Raw genomic sequence first — 19,547 nt, 5'->3', positions numbered from 1 at the left:
TTTTATTATTTTTGTGGAAAATATTATTAAGTCGTGTGACTATTTTGGATGTTGTAAGATTTTGGTTTGGTGTGAAAATATTGGAATTAAGTGACTTAATCTCAAATTGGGACAAAATACCTTTATGATTAAGTTTATGATTTTACAAAGGAAGTACAAGAAATTGAAGCGAGAAAATTATGATTTTTGAATTGGAAAATCGAGATTGATCTCACGAACGCGTAGGCGCAAACGGTTAGTGAATCCGAGTTGAAACGAAGAAGTTATACTCGTTTGAAGTTTCAGGGACTAAATTGCAAACAGAGACTTTGCCTATAAATTTAAGATGGACACTGTTTGGATTCATAATTTGCAATTGAATCCGGAAGTTTGAGAGCTCGTCGGAGAGGCGATTTCCGGCGGCTTCTTCGGCGGCGTACGGTGGAGGTGATCGACACCACCAATCCAGATAGGAAGCCTGCTATCTTGTGAACATAACCCAAGAAGAATCGGAGCCATCGGAGGTGCGGTGAAGGCTGGGCGACGCCGCGAAGTTGGTTCGTCAATAGTGAAATCAGCAACTTCAACCGGCGGTTTGAGTCACTTACGCTTCGAATTGGACCTCGAGGTAAGAATTAAAGTTGTTCTACTCAGTATTATGAACATTTTGGCATAGGTCTTGACCGGCGATTTTAGGGTGGTCCGTCGCCGGAATAGTACCCAAACCACCACCGGCGGTGGCGGCGCGTGGCGGCGCTGGGTGGCGATTCTGAGTTAGGGCTTTAGAGACAGAATGTAGTGCTGGAGTAACTGAACATGTTTGTATGTTTGAATTGTTGAGATTCCGTCGTTTAATCAACGATCGGAGCCTCACAAATGTGGACCATTGATTTGAGATTATCGGACCGTTGGATCGTGTCCAATTTTAATTATGTTGTAGCTGGTGTTGTGAGGAGTCTGTAGGTTCAGACGGATTGATGATCGGACGTCCCGATTATAAGTTATTAAATTTCAAAGTTAAGGCGAGCGATCGCCATTCGATCGTGTAATGTAGAATTATCCGACCGTTGGATTGGGCCCAAATTGTTGCAGGGTGATGTTGGGACTATTTAGAGTCCATTGGTGAGATCGGATTTGGAATCCGAGGTTGTGGGCCCAAGGCGGATTTTTGGGGTGTCGGTTAGACATGTGGGACCCACGGGACCCAAATAGTGACCTTTTGGACAATGGGTGTCATTAGTCATGATTTGACGTCGACAACACGTACGTCACAATTTTGGAGTTGGTTGGATGAGATCTGATCACTTTGGATTCCCGGTTGGTCCAAAGGGCAATTTCGTCATTAGATGCGAAATCTTGGATTTTTGGAGTTTTGTACTAAGTTGAGCTATGTACTTTGCTTAGGTACTGTTGGAGATTGAGTTGCTCGTTGAGGTTTGAGATTGAGGATTCGTTAAGTTGTTGAAGACGCAGCTTGGACGAGAGGTGAGTAAAACCATCCTAATCGTGAGTAAAAATCACGAATTATTATATTTATTATAATGTGATTTTGGATAATGTTAATGGCTATAATTAACATGTTGTTTGTTTCCTTTTGTAAAATGTTAGTGTGAAAAGACATTTTATTTGGTTTTGGTGTTGGTGTTTTGGTGTTGATGGATTTAGGGGAAAATACCTTGAATCTCTTCTGAGTTTGTCAGGTGGGCATTCTCGTGGCTCTAGTCTGGCGCCATCTAGTACTCATGACTGGTGTGTAATCATGAGTGAACACTACTATGGTGTTTTGTAGTGTTATAGATTAGAGGTTCATAGTATTCTCTCTTCCATCTGTCAAACAATTGACGTGTGAAAACTACTTTGAAATAAAGAGTTTTGGTGTGGTCACAGGTGGTGATCGAAACAGTTCTTTAAATAAAATAAAAGAATTGTGATTGTGATGATATTGATGATTATGATTACCTTGGTTATACAAGGATTGTGGTGTGCTAATGAAAGTGCATGTGTTTGTATATTATGTGAAATTGACATATTATACTGTGGACGTGGTTTACTCATACGAGCTTTAGAAAGCTTACCGGGTTGTTCTGTGGTGAACCCGGTGCACTATTCAATGGTGTAGGGGAAAATCCTGCAGGTGGTAGAGACGGTGAGCAGGAGAATTAAGGTGAGGAGCAGGAGGCTCATTGGTGGTTCCACAGACTGTAAAGTGTGGTGTGAGAGTGTTGGTGAGTGTTAGACTTCCGCTGTGTGAAATAAGCTCTGAGGAGCATATTATGTAAAATGATGATTGTTCATTTATGTTGTGAGTTTGTAATGTAATATTTGACTCAGAAGAGTTGAGTCATTATTGACATTGTGGTTCGGAACAGTGGTGTTGTATCAAGAAAGAAAAGTTTAAATTTCTAGGTACTTTTGTTGAAGGTTCCGAGCTTCGCGTCCCGGATTGTTGGTTGTTCTGTTTAAATTCGCAGATTAATTGTTGTGGGAAATTCGGGGCGTGACACAAGACTACATGATATGTTGCAGTGCACATCTACAAGATACCATGACATATCAATTTCGTTACCGTCGCTTTCATCACTTATTATACACATTCTTTCTTGATGTTCCTCATATCCTGCCATTGCATCTCTTTGATAAGATAATTTAGTTATTATCTTTAGTTGTATTATAAGACTGGATTTATTCTCTTTGATAAGATAATTTAGTTATTATCTTTAGTTGTATTATAAAACTGGATTTATTTGGACCTTCCTTTTCGTATGTAATATTACCGTATTGAATCTTGGGATGTTTGGCTCAACTGGATTTAGTTGGTATCTAGTTAATCAAATTACAAGCATAACAGTTTGGGATATTTGTAGAAATGTCACATGAATTTATACCTTAGTTTCAATTTGTCACCTGAAAAAAAAAAAATTTAAGAAAAATGTCACCTGAATTTTTCAAAATCTATAATTTGTCATCTAACTTTAACATCATCCAATTTTTCATCCATGATTAAGGGTATTTTAGTCTTTTCATTTTTAAGGGTGGTTTAAAAATGGAAAAATCATTATACAAAATTGTATATATTTTAAAAGAGATTTTCTATTTAAACCCCGAATGTCTCTTTGTTTACTCCAATACTTAAATCATTAAGCTGTAAGTTTTATTATTGTGTAAAAAGACAAAAAAGGTCATCCAACTTAATACTTAACCCTAATACATCTATACACACACCCCACCACTCTTCAACACAGGTGGTCAGACTACAACATTTACGGGTTTGGAGAAAGTAGAGATTTTTTGGCGTCTCGGAGAAATAAATTTGATAAAGTATTTGAGTTTCTTCATATAGTGTACGCTGGGCAAAAGGTTCTTATCATAAACGAGGAGACCATGAAGGTAAAATTGGCACTATCCTCAACAGGGGCGGAGCTGTTCATAGGCCTCAGATGGCCTGGGCCCCCCTACCATCTTCTCAACTCTTTGACTCTATAAAGAGTATAGTATAGACTACACAAAAATCCCCATAGTTTTAAGCTTGTGCCCCCCCAAATACCAAACTCTACCTCCGCCACTGATCCTCAACACCTTTATATTTTGCTTATTTATCATCATGCAAATTCAATACAAAGTTGTTTCCTTAACCTTTCAACGTCTGTGAATATTAGTCTGATCTCTGCATTTCTGTATACTTACACACATAACTGATATAAAAGGTAATGTCCCTTCACTGCAAAACTCAAGGAAGAATAGGAAGCAACAACAATTTATATCAGTTTGAAACTTGAAGGAATTCTTTTAAGGACAATTATTCAAATGTCAAACAAGCCACGTGAAGTTTTTCAGTGTAAACATGAATGGGCTACGCTTGCGGACTTAAGAGTTAAATTGTATGTTTATGCACTTGAAAATAGACAATGAATAAGACTCTGAAATATCATCAAAAAATTAATTTAATACTTACTATTTCTCATGCTCAGAACTTATTTTCTCCTCTAAAGGTAGCTTGTGGGGTTTAAATAGAAAATCTCTTTTATTTCTTATTTTTTCAGCTTGGGGTGTATTTAAGGGTAGCTTGGGAAGATAGTGGGGTTTACTTAGAAATTGTGAAAATTTAAATTAAAAGTTGGGGTGAACTTTGAACATGAGGGTGAACTAAGAGAAGTGTGTGTGGGGTTTAAATAGAAAATCTCTTTTAAAATAAACCATTAAAAATCAAGATTCTTTCCTACCAAACATTAAAAAATTGAAAATTGCATTTTTTTTTTCCATCCCCCGGTCGTCTCTCTCTATTCTCCCTTCCTCCCCAACCACACCTCCCCTCTCCTCTGTTTTTTTTCTCCCCCAAGACCTGAGCACCCCATCCCCACTTGCAACCCACCCCACCCACTCCCTCTATTTTACAGGGGCAGGAAAAAAAACCGCAATAAAAATTAAACTAATGTAACAATGGTAAGATTCGTGAAGGAGTAGTAGAGTACCAGTGGATTCAAATACACTTCTGAATCGTGAAAAATAATTTGAAGGAAGTAAGAAACAGAGACTTGGGTTTCAGATGAAGCCCAGAAGCATCATTTTGTTTTTTCTTCCTTTTAACAGAGACGATAGAAATAGCTCAAATGAGAAATGTGGAACTACCTGAGTGTGGTTTATGTTGGTGGGTTGCAAGTGGGGATGGGGTGCTCAGGTCTCTTGGGGGAGAAAAACAAACAGAGGAGAGGGGAGGTGTGGTTGGGGACGAAGGGAGAATAGAGAGAGACGACATGGGGATGGAAAAAAAAAATGCAATTTTCAATTTTTTAATGTTTGGTAGGAAGGAATCTTGATTTTTAATGGTTTATTTAAAATATATACAATTTTTCCATTTTTAAACCACCCTTAAACACCAAAACGCTCTCTCTTAAAAACCCTAGGCTTGGGGGAGGGTGACCTCCTTTTGCTCTCCCCCTCCCCTCTCACTCTCCCCTGCCTCTGTCAGGCCCCTCCCCTCTCCTCTGGCCCCTCTCTCCTTCCCTTTCTTTGTTTCACGTCATCTCCTTCCCTTTCTTTGTTTCACGTCATCTCCTTCCCTCCCTCCCTGACTTTTCTTCCTCACCCCTTTTCTTTTGCTGTGACCTTAGCGTTTTCTTTTCATTTTGCAGGGAGTGTGTGGTTGGGTGTGGGTGGCTTCTTTGTTTCTACTCCTATTCTGGATCTCCTGTGTCCGAAGATTGCCTATGTTTTTCAGTGGCTTGGGTGATTCGTCCCCTGTGTTGCCGGTGGTTTTGTTTTGCTCTGTTTGTTTTCTTTTTCAGATTTTAGTTTTGTTTCAGGCTGGAATAGCTCTGGAATTCGCTTCTATCTGTGATTTGGTGGCAAACGAGTGACCAAGCGTGTTGTGCGATCCTCTTCAGCCTTTTGTGTTGCTTGTCTTCATCCAGTTTGGGGTGATCGATCAAGATTCTCTTCAAGTTTTTAGTTGTAAGAGCCTGGTACTTCTAGTTGTTCCAGCGGCTGTCTGCGCGGTGGTGGCTCAGTTTTTGGTGCTCCTGTCTAGATCTACTCAGATCTCTGCTAGTTTTGGGTGATCTCTGCTCTACCTGGAGTTGCTTGAGCTTGCTGTGCGGATCTTTGGCTTTGCAATTTTCTTGTTGCTTTTTGTGCTTCAACTCGTTTTGAGTGCGTTGCTTGTTGGATCTGGTCCTACTTGCTTGGCCCTTCTGTTGTGCTCCTTGCGCTTTTGTGGTTTTCAATAAATTGCCTTTCCGACCAAAAAAAAAAAGTTCAGAAAGGAAGCACACTCTGCTGCATGGGTTTGTGAGGTGGATGAATCAAACTTCATCAAGATCAACGTCTTCTTTGTGCCATCGGAAGAGAACAATGGAGGATTGGTTTAATTGAACACGACGATCGTTCAGACACCTGCATAAATTATTAAAAAATTCTTTTGGTTAAGGTATAAACTAAGTCCATAACTAAATGGAAAAAAAAAAAAAGTCATAACTCAGGAAGACGACAGAGACTTGCATAAAATATACAGAACTCGTTCCCAAACTGTTCCAAAGCAATGGGGAGTTAGTCTACTGCACCGAACATTTGATAGAAAATTGTTCACACTAAACATTTATATTCTTCACTTATTACCACTTTAAACATTTAATTTGAATTAAGAAAGAAGTTCCCCCGTATTTGGTCTTTGACAAGTAGAATAATGTCACAAAATACGGAATTGTAAGCAAGCAATTAACCCTATAAGTGAGAGTGGTTGGCAGCAGCCCCTTCAGTTGAAATGAATCCACTTCTTCATTTAGAGTGCTGCTATTTCCACCCACCTGTCCTATTTTTCCACCCACCTTATCTTCAAAATTTAAAAACAAATTTATCCATTTGTAAAATGACTTTTAAGGACTTTAGATTAAAAAAAACACATATTCTCCTGAATCCTTGTCAAACCCCAACCCCTCCCTCTCTCCCTCATCCCGACCAAACCCAAATCAAAATTTCAATAAAGCTTCAAAATTTCCAGCTGCGTCCAATCCAATTCCATCATATTTCTCCTCAGTTTCTGAACCCAAGGGCACAGGCTTTATGTTCCATGTGCTCAGTTTGCTCTTCGTCTTCTTTCTAATTCTGATATTTCTCTCTGTTATTGTTTTCATTCGGTGGAGAGATGATGAAGATTGAGAGCGATTTTATTTATTTTAAATTTTTTTAATAATACTTTACAGAGGATCCGAAGCGTTTTGATTGACAGGTGTTGAAGGTTTGAAGCATGCTTTGAATGAAAGTAAGGAGAATTTGCTTGAATTAATAATTAAAAGGTATTTTAGGAATAATGGTGGGTGTAAAAATAGGATTATGTTTTTTCAAATTTACATGGTGGGTGGGAAGATAATGTGGGTGGGGAAATAGGACTGGGTGTGGAAATAGCAGCACTCTTCATTTATTACTCTATTTACCACTATATTAATTTGAGCGATATTGTTAGACTTGGCAATATTATACGAAACACGGTAACACGACACGAATTCGCAAAAAAATTTCAGTATTTGGGTCCGTGTTATCGTGTCGTGTTGCTATCATGTCAACCCGTTAGCCACACGATAAGTTATCGTGTCGTGTCGTGTCGTGTAAATTCGCGAATACCCGTTAACCCGTTAAGCTCAGGGGCATTTTTGTAAATTTATCTCTTTCTTTTTTTTTCTTTTTTTTTTTCTTCTTCTCTTTCTTCTCTTTTGTCTATTCCTCCCCCATTCCACCGATTCTCTCTCTCTCTTTCTCTCTCTCTCTCTTCAAAACCCAGAAACCTTTAAGCTTTCTTCTTCTCTCAACTTGAGAGTCTTAAGCAGCCACCACACCACCTAACCACCATGAGCCATCCCAGCCACCTCCCCCTTCTGTCTCCCTCCCTCACCGATCAATGCAGATACATACAAGCTCAAACTGGTGGATCAAACTCTCAGAAATTTTCAAGCCCGGATTAGCATTTGGAGCCTCCATGAAGATCACAACCATGGCTGAAGCAGAACCAAAAGCAAAACCCAGAAGCCCTTTAAATGTGCATGCATGAAAAAGCTGAAGATCAAACAACAACAAGAAGCAGACAACGTGTTGTTTGGAGACCAGACCAAAAAAAATATTGTTTTGAGATCTTTTATTTTAAGATTTTAAAAATCATCTGTTTTTATTTTTTTATTTAATATTTTAATTCTTATCGTGTTAATCATGTCGTGTCGTGTGATTCGCGAATCGTAACGGGTCGTGTTCGTGTTGGGCATTTCCAACCCGTTTTCTTATCGTGTCGTGTCAACCCGTTAAGAAAAGCGGGTTGACACAAACACGACACGAACACTGATAACACGACACGAATGCCAGGTCTAGATATTGTCCACTTCCAATTAATCACATCATCTACCCATTATTCCATAAAAAAATAAAAATGAAGAAAAATGAAGAAAAATTGCTACCTCTTCTCTTTCACGCCAATAACTTGTCCTTTTTTGCCCTTTCACTTTATTGTCTTGTTTTGCACAATTGCCTCTTTTTTTCCACACCTCTCACATTTGTCAACATCTACTACCCTACCTATCCTCACAGACATTCTCTCTTTATCATTGTTTTCCTTTTCTGATCTTTATTCCCTCTCCACTACCCCGAGTCCTCCCCTCTCTTTCGGTGGCCTCCCTTACTTTTGCGCTATCTTCTCATATCCTTCTCTCTTTTATTTATCTGCCCTTCAATCTCACAGCATTATTTTATCTCCTTTTTCGGTTCCGCACCTCCTTTTCTTCCACTAGTCTCATTTTAAAATGCATGCCTTTCCCATGCTTTACCTTTTAGGTTAAAGAGAAATACCGATAAATGCCACCCACAATTAAATTTAATTTGCAAATATCACCCTTTCCCATGCTTTACCTTTTACTTCGCTTTTAGACGTCGGTAAATTCAATGCCGTCGTTGAATGCTCCGAAACGTCTTTTTTTATTGACAATTTTATGAAAACAGACTTCTGTTTTTCACAGTTTTATGAGGACCGTCGTTTTATAATACTGAACCAGTATTTTATGTACTGATTGTTTTGTGGCCAAAACCTGCATAATGAAAGAGAAGAAAACACATATAATTTATTACAAAATTAATGTCATACAGTAGTGCTATTTAGGGCATAAGTAATTTCATAAATTACAAGAGTATCATTCAATCCATATATCTTCACACCCATCTCGAATATTTTGACTCCCAAACTCACCCACTAGTTCATCAAATGTGTCAACATTTGGCATCCCTCTAGTAAATGGCTCACACTCAATTCTCACGTCACCTAAGACATCATCACCAATAACATCATTATATTCTCTATTAGGCATTGATAACACTACCGACCAACCATGATGCATCGGGTCGTCAATAAAAAATACTTGTTTGACTTGAGAAGCCAAAACAAATTGGTCATTCCTATGTCCAATTTTACTAAAATCTACAAGGGTAAATCCAAGTTCGTCGACTACAAGGTCGGAAGTACTATCTATCCAATCACACCTAAAGACTGGGATTGTAAACTTTTGGTAGTCAAGGTCCCAAATTTCTTGAATGACACCATAAAAACCCATATTTGAGAGGACTGGGTTTTTATCCTTGGCACTAGCAACTTGCATGGTATGTGCAAGTAAATAAACTCCACTATTTTCCCCTGTCTGCACATCATCTTGTGCCTTAATGTTAAATTTAACACCTTGAATAAGATAGCTCCTATATTATGGCACTGCCATGTTTGGACCAGCTGCTAGCCACCTTAAATTTTCTGATACCCCATGATTGTCTCCCTCATCAAGTTCACTTTGAACCTGCAAATTAATCATATCTTAATTCAATCTAACATAGAAAGAAGAAAATTAAAAGTCCAATATGTTATTGAATAACATATACCTTGAAGTGTAGCCATTGAATGAAAGTGCTATTGTGCTTATCTTGCAGCCACTTTATTCTCTTTCTAAATTTTGGATAAGCGGCCTTGATGTGGATCATATGTTCCCTATATGACACGAAAAATTCAAGCATTACGGTCCCAAACATATAAGATAAACATAAGGAATAATTTAAAATGGAAACTTAAAGAATAAAACTCATACTCGATATAAGGTAGGACTTCCTCCGTATTCTCCAAGACATATAGATGTGCTTGGTTCAACAGGTCCCGATCAACTAAGCTCACTGTGCAACCTGATAATGGCTTTGAAACTCATATCTTCTGACTTGATGGCACTCCAATTGTACTAATATCAGATAAATGTTCAGTGCAAAATTATACAGCTTCTTCAGCTATATAACGCTCCGCAATGCAACCTTCGGGATGAGTACGGTTCTGAACATACCCTTTTAGAACTTTCATATATCTTTCAAACGGATACATCCATCTAAAATATACTGGCCCACATAGACGAACTTCTCTGACAAGATGTACTACTAGATGAACCATGATATCGAAGAATGAAGGTGGAAAGTATTTTTCAAGCAAACACAAAGTAACTACTACATCTTCTTCCAACTTATCTAGCTTGGAAACATCAACTGTCTTTGCACATATAGCATTGAAGAAGAAGCACAAACGAGTTATTGCATACCTTGCAGGCTTCTCCAAAACAGAACGAATTGCCACAGGGAGCAATTGTTGCATTAAGGTATGACAATCATGTGATTTAAGGCCATGACGTCTTGAATCTTGTAAAGATACAAGATTTTTTATATTTGAAGAATAACTTTCAGGGACCTTCATACCATAGAAAGAATTGCAAACCGCTCTCTTCTCTGCTCTTGACAAATTCCAAGGCCCTGGAGGCAAACGAGTACTTCTTTCTCCATACTCGGGTTGCAAATCAGTTTTGACCCCCATGTTCAATAAATCTAACTGAGTAGCAATCTCATCTTTATTTTTTTCAGGGATCTCCAACAATGTACCAATGATACTATCACAAACATTCTTCTCAATGTGCATAACATCTAGGACATGCCTCACTGGAAGGTATTTCCAATACTCAAGATCAAAGAATTTTGACTTCTTCTTCCAACAAACTCTGTCACCATCATTTTCACCTCCACCTCCCCCTTTTTTCGAGCCCCATATGTAATTAATATCTTCAACCATATGCAGCACTTCTTCTCCCGTTAATGGCTCCAGAGGCGTGCCATATTCAGGTTTCCCATTAAAAGCTTCACGTTGCCTCCTATATGGATGATTGATTGGTAACCATTTTCTATGCCCAATGTAACAAATTTTGTGGCCATTTTTCAACCTGTGACTAGGTGTATCTTCGCCGCATATTGGACAAGCTTTATATCCTTTAACAACACAACCAGATAAGTTTCCATAGGCGGGAAAATCATTAATGGTCCACAGTAATGCAGCTCTGAGTGTAAAGTATTCTCCTATGTGTGCATCATACACTCCTCTAATCTCATCCCACAAAGATTTTAAATCATCAATCAAAGGCTCCAAGTAGACGTCTATATCATTTCCGGGTTGTTTAGGACCAGAAATCAATAAAGTCAACATCATGAACTTTCGTTTCATGCACAGCCATGGTGGGAGATTATATGTAACTAAGATAACTGGCCAGCAACTATATCTGCTACTTAGAGAACTGTGAGGATTGAATCCATCAGATGAAAGAGCCAATCTCAAGTTTCTCGGCTCATTACCAAACTCGGGCCATTTATCATCAAGAAGTTTCCAAGACGGGGAATCCGCCGGATGAGACATCTGACCGTCAATTGATTTTCTAGCAGCATGCCAAGTCAAATTCTTAGTTGTCTCATGTGATTGAAACATCCTTTTAAACCTTGGAATTGGAGGAAAATACCACAACACCTTCGCTGCCACACCCTCTTTCAAGAATCCATCTTTGGTTTCCTTCCACCTTGAGATACCACAAGTAGGACAATTAGTTGAATCTTCATACTCCTTCTTATGCAAGATGCAATCATTGGGGCATGCGTGGATTTTCTCATAACTCAGCCCCAATGCACACAAAGTCTTTTTTGCCTCATACATAGAGGCCGGTATTGTATTTCCTTCTGGAAGCAACTCGCCCTGAAGTATCAATAATTCTGTAAAACACACATCACTCATCCCATGTTTTGCCTTCAAATTATACAACTTCACTAATGCCGATAACTTGGTGTACTTTCTACAACCAGGGTACAATGGTTGATCTCCATCCCGAATCACATTAGCAAACTCATAAGGATCGGATCCAAAATCACCAAAATCATTATCATCCATCTCTATTTCTTCAGACACAAAACTGTACCTACTATGGTCATCATCTTCTTCAACATTTCTACTAGCATTAGTAGTTGGTTCCCAAGGTTCTCCGTGAAATGTCCAATTCTTATAGCTTTGGTCAACTCCATTAAAGTATAAGTGATCCCTTATAATTCCAACCCCAAATAATTTCAAATTCGCACATTTAACACATGGACAACGGATATGCGTTGTAGTTAGAAGATTTTCTACATAAAATTGCAAAAATGCTTCCACCCCTAACTCATATGCCTTCAATCTTCTATTCGAGTGCATCCATGACTTATCCATCTCCGACACTATATCCTATTATCTATAATAAGGTGAAAAGACAAGCAATGACTATCACTATAGCAGATTGTAGTATACAGACGACGGTTTTTAAACAACAACAGACGTATTACACATATATAGACGACGGGTTTTAAAAAAACGTCGTCTAATGCTAGCAAGAAAAAAACGCCAGCGAACTTGAACCACGATGGTAGTTAAAAAATGCGTCGTGGTATATATTTACAGACGACGGTTTGTTAAAAAAACCGTCGTCGTATGCATAAAAAAGATATCGAAATCCCAGTTTATTTTCAAGAACCCAACATATACATTAATTTTTATGTTGGGTATTAAGAACACGTATACTAAGCACGAAACCAACATATTCTAAGCATGAAAACATTAAATCCATTCCCGATTCATAAAAACAGAGAGTGATTAAAAGACCCGACAACATTAAATCCATTCCCGATTCATGAAAACATTAAACATTAAATCCATTAACCCATACCGTCGACAACATAAAAAAATCACAAAACCCTTTACCACAGAACTGAATATCATTCAATGAATTTACAAGCATGAGATTAGGGTTTGTACTTACAGGTAGGCAGAGCTCACAGATTATGGACAACTTGGATTCAACGGAGTTGTAAACTTGGCCAACTTGGATTCGACGGAGAGCCCAACTTTGAATTAGAGTTGAAGTGAGAGAGCGGAGCTCAATGTTTTAGGTCACAGACTATGGCCAACTTGGTTCAGGGTTACAAGTATAAGAGTTAGACAAATATCCTTACGACGCAAAACCAAACTACCATCGTTAAACCCTAATAGACAAATATATCCTAAACCCTAAACCCTAAACCCTAATAAATAAAACCACAATTATATATATATATTTTTTAAAAAAAATAATTTTTCAAAATGGATTAGGGTTTTATGGCCTAAAATATCTCGTCCATAAAACCCTAAACCCTAATCCCTTTTCTAAATTTATATAAACCCTAAACCATGAAAGTATAAGTGATGTTGTGACTCATGAAAACATTTCTCTTTCTGGTGGTAATTTAAAATTTGTATAACTCAAACTTAATTTTTTAAAGCTTAAGGGGGAAGAAAATATCTCAATGACTTCGTAGGAGTTGACGTTGCATTTTTTGGAGTTATTTTAAATTTATTATGAATATTTCGAATTCAATAGAATAAAATATTATTAATAAAACCCACAAACCACGTCGGCGTTAATAAATTAACGACGTTGTAAATTATAATAAACGACTTAATTTTAAAACAAACGTCATTTAAAGTTAAAACCATGGCCATTTTTACACTGAAAACGACGTACAAACAATTTTCCACGACCTAAACTCTTAAAACCTCGCCGTCTAATGTCAAGAAAACAACGTCGTCTATATAACCAATAGCGTCGTTTGAAATATATTGTACGTCGCTTTTTTTTTTTTAAAATGACGTTGTTATGTGTGTACAACGTCATTTTAAAGAAACCACGGTTTAGAAATGCGCTATTCGTAAATCATCGACAGAAAACAAAACAACCGTCGTTAAAAATATAAATGAACATGACGCTTATTACATCTATACCCTAAACCCTAAACCCTAAACCATAAAATATAAACCCTAAATTATATGTATATTTTTAAATAATTATAGAAAAGGATTTATGGTTTTACGGCCTAATATATATTAACCATAAACCCTAAACCCCAAAAAAAAACTTTTATCCCCTTAAACCCTAAACCCTAAACAATTAAAGCATAAGTGATGTTGTAACTCATGAAAACATTTTTCTTTTTGGTGGTAATTTTAAATTTGTATAACTCAAACTTAATTTTTTAAAGCTTAAGGGGGAAGAAAATATCTCAATGACTTCATAGGAGTTGACGTTGCATTTTTTGGATTTATTTTAAATTTATTATGAATATTTCGAATTAAATAGAATAAAATATTATTAATAAAACCCACAAACCACGTCGGCGTTAATAAATTAACGACGTTTTAAATTATAATAAACGACTTAATTTTAAAACAAACGTCGTTTAAAGTTAAAACCATGGCCTTTTTTACACAGAAAACGACGTACACACTATTTTCCACGACCTAAACTCTTAACTTCTCGCCGTCTAATATCAAGAAAACAACGTCGTCTATAGAACCAAGAGCGTTGTTTGAAAAACCTTTTACGTCGCTTTTTAAAAAACTGTGATGTTCTTATGTGTGTACAATGTCTTTTTAAAAAACTACGGTTTTTCACAACATGAAAACCTGAACAAATTTACAGGGAGGTTGACAGTGCATTTTTTGGTTATATTTTAAATTTATTTTGAATATTTTGAATTTGGATAGATATAAAGACGATGGTATTCTATATAATTATGTCGTTCCAAGTGTGATTACACGTCGGTCACACAATTTCCGTTTTTTAAAAATAATGAAAACCTATTTGAAATTCATAGGGAAAAAAAGAATGTTTAAGAATGTTTATGTCTAATTCTAACCAATTTTGTACAAAAACTTGTCTAATTCTAACAAAATTTGTACATTTTATAAAAATGTTTAAGTATGCTAAAATTCCTCTACTCCATATGAACACAAACAAACTCTGCCCATTCTTTCCTAACTTCTTCAATGGCAGCTTGGGGGTATGGTGCTTGATCCTTTCCCTTGGCAAACTACAGTCCATAAACAAAGATTAATCTCACAGACAACGCTATTTTTCATTTACCGACGTAGTATATATATTCAACGACGGTATTTTTAATTTACCGTCGTTGATAATATAAAAACCCACATAAAAATAAATCTGAAAATTTTCTTCTTACCATCTTCTCAAATTCCAGGGAAGGATCCAAGATGATGTCTCTCATAAAGCGCATGACATAATACCCGCATTCTACACTGCTTGGTTGCTTTGGAGTGCCGGGCAGAGTTTTCCAAATAGGTGCTTTACGGCCTACTCTGCCTATATGTGAATTATACATTTTTAAAGCAATGTTCACTATGTTTTTCCCCTCCTCATCCACAACTTGATTGCCAAGCAGTGGATCCAGAAAATAGACGGTCTCCTTCTTTGCTCTCACAATGATCAAGATCCAATGACGGCTGCACAAAATAAATATAAAGGTTAAATAGTTTTATATGCAGAGCATCATACAAACAAAATACTGTTTTTTGTTTGGAGACTAACCCTGGATTGTAAGGCATCAGGAAAATCTGTTCACCATCTGTTTTTTGAAGTCGACTGAATACGATACGTGGTCTTTCAGTTAATGAACCAGCGTCGGCACTAACTAGAGCAGGGTCTATAAAGCCAACCATATTTACCATATTTGCAGCTTTCAAATGATCAAATAGGCACCTAAATATATGAATTGAAACCATGAGTGTTTTTTTTTTCAACACAAAGGAGAGTGTCAAATGAATATTTGATAAGGACAAACCTCATATATATTGCAACTACAGTAGCCCCAATTTCCTCCATGCCAACAAATTGGGTAATATCTTCATGCAAGACGAAGGTATTACGATCTATGCCAAACACCTCCTTCTCAATAGTAAAGGTCATAGCCTTCTCCTGAGGCTTTAGTGTCGATTCCACATAACTACAAAGGGATTGTAAAGAAGATGGCAACTCCAGCTTTGAATAATCTGGTACTTTAGTATCCTGTTTGAAGAAATAAAGCAACATAAAGTGACGTGGTAAATAAATAAATACGACGGTTTAAATAACAAACCGTCGTGTGAAAATAAGTTACACGACGGGGAAAAAACTACCGTCGTAATGAATACTTTATTACGTCGTTTAAATAAAACCGACATCTAATTCAAATGCAAAATTCATAATTAATGAATTTACCTTTTCAATTTGCTTTTCTCCAACACTGGATTGCTGTTTTAATAAATAAAGAGATATATATATAAGAAGGCTTGTACAACAATTTAAACATTCAATTAAATAAAAAATGCTGTGGAAATTTAAAACAAACGAAGGTTGAAAAAAAATATAGACGTCTGAAAATTGAAAAACAAATGAAAAAGGCAAAGTTATGAGAATTTACCTTTTCATCTTTCTTTTCTTCAATCTTTTCTACATCCCCAGATTTCTGTTATAAGAAATAAAGAAATATATATAAGATATTGTACAAAAATGAAAAAAAATTAAACATTCAATTAAATAAAAAATGCCGTAGAAATTTAAACAAACGACGGTTTAAAGAAAATATAGACGTCTGAAAATTGAAAAACAAATGAAAAAGGCAAAGTTATGAGAATTTACCTTTTCATCTTTCTTTTCTTCTATCTTTTCTACAATCTTTTCTACTGTCTTTTCTACATCGCCGGATTTCTGTTATAAGAAATAAAGAAATATATATAAGACATGTACAAAAGTAAAAAAAATTAAATTAAACCGTCGTGGTAGTATATAACAAACGACGGTTTGTAATAATTACAGACGTGTAAAATTCATTAAACGACGATAAATAATAAACGTCGTGGTAATTCATTCATTACGACGGTAATGAGAATTGAAAAAAAAAATGAAAAAGGCCAAGTTATGAGAATTTACCTGTTCAACTATCTCAAGTATCTTTCCTTCTACTCTCTTTTCTACTTCCCCGGATTTCTGTTTTAAGAAATAAAGAAATATATAAATGACATTGTACAAAAATTAAAAATAAGTAAATAAACCGTCGTGGTAAACATTAACAGAAGACGTTATGTAATAATTACAGACGTCTAAAAACATCAAACGACGGTTTAATAAAAATGCATCGTGGTATAACTTTAACACTGCGGTAAATATAAACAGAGAAATAGAGAATTCAAAGTTCAAAGACGTTACCATTTCTTCCTGCTTTTCCTCATTCTTGGCAGTATCTTCCTCAAATTGTAGGGCTCTAACATCAAGTGCCCCAGAGCAGCTTGCTTTGTCAGACATTGGATTTTTGGGACTTTTCCCTTGGATTTGGGACATTGTATTCAGTTTTAGCACGCTTGGATCAAAATTCGGGATGAGTTTGGAAAGCTGACTCAGCAAATTTTCCCTCTCAGCTTCTACCAATTGCTTGGTCCTAGCCTCCATCTTTAAACTCTCTTCCCTTGATCTAGCCTCCATTTTCAAAGTCTCTTCTTGAAGGACAAGTCTTACACTTTCCTTCAATTGATCGGCAAACTTTAACTTCTGTTGTCTAGGTAAATTGAAGTATTGCTTAGGGGAAATCCCAGCCCCTACCCCTCTAACTCTTCCTGGATGCTCGGGACCCAAAGCCAATGTCAAAACATCATTGGTTCCTGACAGAGAAAGAGTGCCTTCAAAGACTTGCTTTTGCAAATCATCCTAACAAAAAGACATAATAAAAAGTCAGAATAAGAAAACAAACGACGGTTATTTATAAAAAATCGACGTAATATAATATTTCACACGACTCAATAACATAACAATCGACGTAATATAATATTTCAGACGACGCTACCTAAATACCGACGTTATTAATTTATTAACACGACGTCAATAATAAACCACCGACGTCTTACGATATAATTACAAAAAACAGAGTAGTGATTCCAGATTCAGACCTTTAATGACGCGTTTTAAAATATTTCGACGTAGTAATATTTTTCACACGACGCAAAAATATAACAGCAGACGTAATAAAATTTTTAAAACAGAGTGAGTAGGCTTACAATTAATTTTGCTTTCTCTGCAGCCTTTGGATCCGGGATGTTACCATGCTTGTCTTCTCTAGCTTTTTTCCATAAGGTAGATCGATCAATATCCACCCTAGGCATGATTTCCTTCAATTGCTCCTTAAAACGAACATATCCTTTTCGAGACAATCGATGATTGTACTCAAGTTTCTCCCTCCTCTGTGATTGTTCTTCATGCACAGCCTCAAATTTTTCAGATAACCTTGAAGCTACAAAGGCATCCCATTGAGCTTTCTCTATGAATTTGTATGTTTCAGGGGGTTGCCTTAATTTCTCCTTCTCCTTGATGAATGGAAGGATATGAACCCTCGTTAGTGTAGACTTGAAATCCTTCCATTTCTTGGTGGCAGAAGATAGCACCATTTTCTTGCCCCCTTGACCAACCACAAAAGCCATGTCAACGGCTTCCTAAATCTGCTCTTTTATATCCTTGGATATTTGAACTCATTTCTTGTCCACAAGTGGGACTCTGGAGCGTGCCAACACACCAATGTAGGACTGCATCTCACTATGTGCAAGGCCACATGGTTTCCCTTCTTCATTGTACTCAACAACAGGCTTGATTTTCTGAAATTTTCTCTTCACAACACGGGGCATTGTGCTCATACCCTGACTGTTAAGCTCATAATTTCATACATATACATGCCCTATTTACTTACTTCTTTTGCTTAGTTTCTTAGATTTCTAAGTTATTTGCCTCTCTTTGTGTGTTTTGTAGGCCAAGAGAGCAAGAGAGCATAATTCATGCAATTCAAGCATATTAAGGCCTAATTTGGATGAATGGGTGAAGAGCTTAAAGACAAACTCATTTTGGCTACAGCCCCCTGCCAGTCCAGTTTTGTAGGTCATATTGCAAGCTTTGTTTCAGTAACCTACATAGCTCGGATGAGGCAACATTCTTCATGAAAGTTGTTCCAATGGGTGTATGCTATAACATATCCAAATTTCAGCCCCATTGGATAAATATGGAGTCTGTTAACTAGCAAACACAGAGCCATGCTCAGGATGGATTTTTGTCAGCGAGCAAAACGAGTTAGCAATTTGTTTTGGCCTTAACTTCTTCATCCGAGGTTGGATTGGGCCAATACTTGTGTGGTTGGATCAGACACATTCTGAACTTTACAATGGACATCTTAAAGTCGTCATTTGCTTAAGAGAAGCCCAATTTGTAAGCCCTTGAAGTTGCTGGTCATGCTGACCTCAGGATGAGCTGGTTGGAAGCTTGGTCATGGTGAGCTAGGCATGAGCTATTGTTTCTGGTTGGAAGCTTGGTCATGGTGACATGAAGATGAGCTAGGGCTGCTGGTGGGATTTATTGGTGAAGTGCATCAACCAATTCAGATTTTCTAATACAAGTGCATCAACCAATTCAGATTTTATAAAACAAGTGTTGTATGCTTTAGCCATAATGAATTCAGATTTATCACTCCCCTCTCCCTATAAATACCACATCCATTCCACATTCAAGACAACAACAAATCCTGGGATTCACAACCCCACAATTCACTCCAGCCATCCTCAAACACTCTCACAATCCCAAACACTCCAGCAATCAACCAAAAGCTCTAAACAGCCTTATATCACCAAAACAACTCCAGCAAACCTCTCTTCCATTTCCCTACGATTTTCATCTTTCTTAGCCATCACCACTCACTCAAACTCATCCCAAATCACCTCCATATCCTTCATACATCTTTCTAGAAGTGGGGAAGCTCTTGGAGAAGCATTAGAAGTGGAGAAGCACTTGGAGAAGCCTTGGACACCACAAGAACTTCAGAAAAGGGGGTTTTCTACTCTTATT

At 37.1% G+C, this 19,547-nt stretch overlaps 1 long non-coding RNA gene across 1 annotated transcript; it reads left to right on the top strand.

The window, feature by feature from the left end:
- The first annotated feature begins 344 nt into the window (after positions 1 to 344).
- On the top strand, positions 345 to 2,404 carry LOC110771803 (uncharacterized). Its single transcript, XR_015833572.1, has 3 exons — positions 345 to 607; positions 1,384 to 1,464; positions 2,099 to 2,404. It is a non-coding gene; the product is annotated as an uncharacterized LOC110771803 (long non-coding RNA).
- Positions 2,405 to 19,547: the final 17,143 nt, after the last annotated feature.

This window comes from Prunus avium, chromosome 2 (assembly GCF_965620075.1).
Source record: "Prunus avium chromosome 2, drPruAviu1.hap1.1, whole genome shotgun sequence".
In the NCBI taxonomy this organism is placed as follows: Eukaryota; Viridiplantae; Streptophyta; class Magnoliopsida; order Rosales; family Rosaceae; genus Prunus; species Prunus avium.
The sequence above is the reverse complement of the archived record's forward strand: the minus strand, read 5'-3'. Positions and strand labels throughout refer to the sequence as shown.